This window comes from Limulus polyphemus, unplaced genomic scaffold, assembly GCF_000517525.1.
Source record: "Limulus polyphemus unplaced genomic scaffold, Limulus_polyphemus-2.1.2 Scaffold2156, whole genome shotgun sequence".
NCBI lineage: Eukaryota > Metazoa > Arthropoda > Merostomata > Xiphosura > Limulidae > Limulus > Limulus polyphemus.
Window position 1 is genome coordinate 207,545 of NW_013667766.1, and position 3,355 is coordinate 210,899.

Sequence of the window (3,355 nt, forward strand, 5' to 3'; positions counted from 1 at the left end):
GTGTATTACAAAATTTGTATCGAGAAAGAATAAACTGGTTTAATCAAGAAAGGACTTGTATCACTGAAGTTCTTCAAAAAGAATTTCTACCGAAAATTAACAAACAAGCAGATACGCAACATTAACTTCACCTTACTCGAAGCTTTCAAGTCATTCTCATTATGTTTACATTGTTGTTATGAGAAGGCTAGATATTTCTAGAAAAAAAGAAGTGAAGTTAGAGAATGGAAAATAAGTTAGTGACAGTGAAAGTGAAGTTAGACTGCGTGATTGTCAGTTTAGCCATAACAGGCGATTTATAAAGTGAGAGTTTCACAGTTTGTATTGTAGCAACAGAAACAGAGAAGAATGGTTCGTCTTTTCAATTGAGTTCTAAAGCAATTGAATTAGCCTGTGTAGATTTTTGACGTAAAAGAGAATGATTTAAAGCTCTGGATACAACTATGGCAATCTATGGGGTAAGGTAAATGAATTTATCATTTGTATTGTATTGTGATAACAGGTTAGCGAAAAACTAATTCGTCTTGTCAATTGGGTTCTAAAATAAATGAACCAGTCTGTGTGAACTTTTGACTAAAAATAGAATTATTAAAGCTCTAAATTCAACTGTAGTAAACAATAGCATAACAAGTAGATTGTGTGCTGTTCATTTATTGTTGAGATTTATCGCCAATAAGTCACAGACACCTACCTTAAAGAATCCTGTCCCTTATACAAAATCTGACAACTGTTTTAATCCTAATTTAAAAATCTAGAAAAATCTAGTGTTTGAGTACATTCAAAGCTAAATCTTAAGTACGTGATAACTGTGAAACGTGTCGAGAATTTCCAAGATAGAGATTGAACTAGTGAGTGTGTTAACTGTCGTGGTTACTTTGCACATGTAAGATGATTTGTTTCATGTTAGTTGATGTCTGCTGTGACAGACTTATTGAGCTTATTGATGGGTAAGCGTAACACTGATTCCACAGCTACGATTATTCATTCTGATTTGTTAATGAAAGATGGAAAAATAGATATGAAGAAAGGCGAGAGATTGATACAAACAATAGGTGAACATAATGTACCAGCAAAAGAAAACTTGGAAGTTACTCTTACTGTATGAATCCTCTCTTTGTGTGAGTAATTGACACTGAGGAAAAGTGCATTTTGGGAACTAGCTTCACGTGAAGAGATAGATGTAAGGTTAGGCTAATTTTATATAACTATGAGGAGGAAATTTCTGTGCATTACATGACAATTATTACATCAAAAGTTGAACATTCAGTGGAAACAGGAGCAGTGGTCATTGTATGACCAAAAAGTGGGATATTTATATCATGAGTTAATAGCAATAGTTCTTCATCTATTGACTGGGGCATAGTGGAACCAAATACTCCAGCGCGTTATGAGGGATTGGTGGTTAGAGGATCTCTTCTCAATGTAAAGAATAAAGATATCATACATGACTTTACCCAGGAAAGACTGAAATCAGCTTGTGATAAAGAGAAAGGTAATTATGCTGTATGTGCTAATAAAACTAGATTCCATCAAGTTGATATGGTATGGTTGAACAGTTCTTGTTGAGAATTCCAAAGTTAAGTAGCTATCTAGAAGAGAGGCAATTCAAGCCAAAGGTCATCCACCATGATTGTCTTTGGAAGTATGTTGGCGAGAGAACAACCAAATGGGTAACTCTAGAGAAGAATTTTTCAGTGGAAGCTCTACCTGCCAAGGGGCCCAGATTTCCTGTTTAGACTAATTCCAGAGGATGATTAAGATTTGAGCCACCAGTGGTTTAGCTGACCACTTATCCAGAAGAACTCTATCAGCAACAATGTAGCCAATGATTACAAGGGACAAGACACCACCCCATCCATTTATCATGGCCATGGAAGAATGAACCAACAAAAAGACTTGGCAAATGGACCACTTAGGGTAGTGGTCTTTTTGTATTTGGATTGTTAATGAGATTTTACAATCCAGAAAAGGGCTATTTTTTGCAATATTTTTAATAATGTAATTGAAATGTTAACTAGAGGGAGATGTGGGTCTAAATGGTGACATTAAGATCACATATGCCTAGACCATATAGAATTTGTTTGTGTGGTTAAGCACAAAACTACACATAGAGTTATCTGTGTTTGGCCCAACACAGATATCAAAGCCTAGTTTTTAGTGTATAAGTATACAGATTTACCACTGTGTCACTGGGGAGCAACATCTAGAAAATTCTAGGAATGTGATGTAAAGTATTATAGCACATTTGAAGCTAGACTATAAATACAAGATAGTTGTAAAATATGGATAGTTTTTTAAAGACAGAGATTAAACTAGTGGATGTGTTAGCTAGCACAGTTACTCTACTCAAGTAAGGTGGTTTATTTTATGTTAGTTAATGTTACTTGTAATGTAATCTTAGAGGAACTTACAGCAGTGTACAAGTGTTCAAGTTTGTAGATACAGTAAAGAAGGAAATAATGTAATTCATCATTATTCTGTGAGTTGGACATTGAACTATTTTCACTAAATAATTAAAAACCCATCAATAAAAGAACAATGATACAACAATATGTTTATTTTCCAAAGCGTTATGTAGTATATTCCAGTTTGTAGATTTCACTCAGAATAGTCAGTTAGGGCTCCTTTATTTCTCCAATCTCGAATTAAGTTATTGAGGGGGAAATAATTTAATCCTGGAAAACGCACAAAAACAATCATTATTAACAAACAAAGCAACACAACCACAAATAAAAACAAAAACAAAAAAGGGCAAGTGTGTTTCTTGTGGTTGTGTCTGCTTAGTAAGAGAGAGAGAGTGAAACATTAATGAGTTCTCTCTCTCACCAGCTTTGTGTGTGCCTCTTGTATAAGTTAAACTAGAACCATTCAGTATTTGAGTTAAACCTGAAGCTAAATTAAGATAGAAGAATAACTTGTACTGTGAATTAAAAGCATTTTATAAAAACCCTAAAAGAAAATTAAAGCTATATTGAAAGTAAAATCTCACAAAAGTACTAAAGATAAGTTTAGGAAATCTTGCCAGAATCTCAGTTCTATTACATTATATGTATAACATTAAAATAAAATTAAAGTTACAGGACAAGCCTAAGTTTAGAATTTTAGTAAAATCTCTAATTGTCAAAGAAAACGGAACCTCACTTTCAGTACCTAACATACGATAACAATTCAACCCAGGCTTTACATACTAAATGCTATTCTGCAAGTGTTTGTTTGTTTGTTATTGAATGCAAGACTGTACAATAGGATATACATTTCGTGCCCACCATAGATATTGTTACGTATCTGCTCGTTTGTTAATTTCCGGTATAAATTATTTCCGAGGAACTTCAGCGATACAAGTCCTTTCTTAATT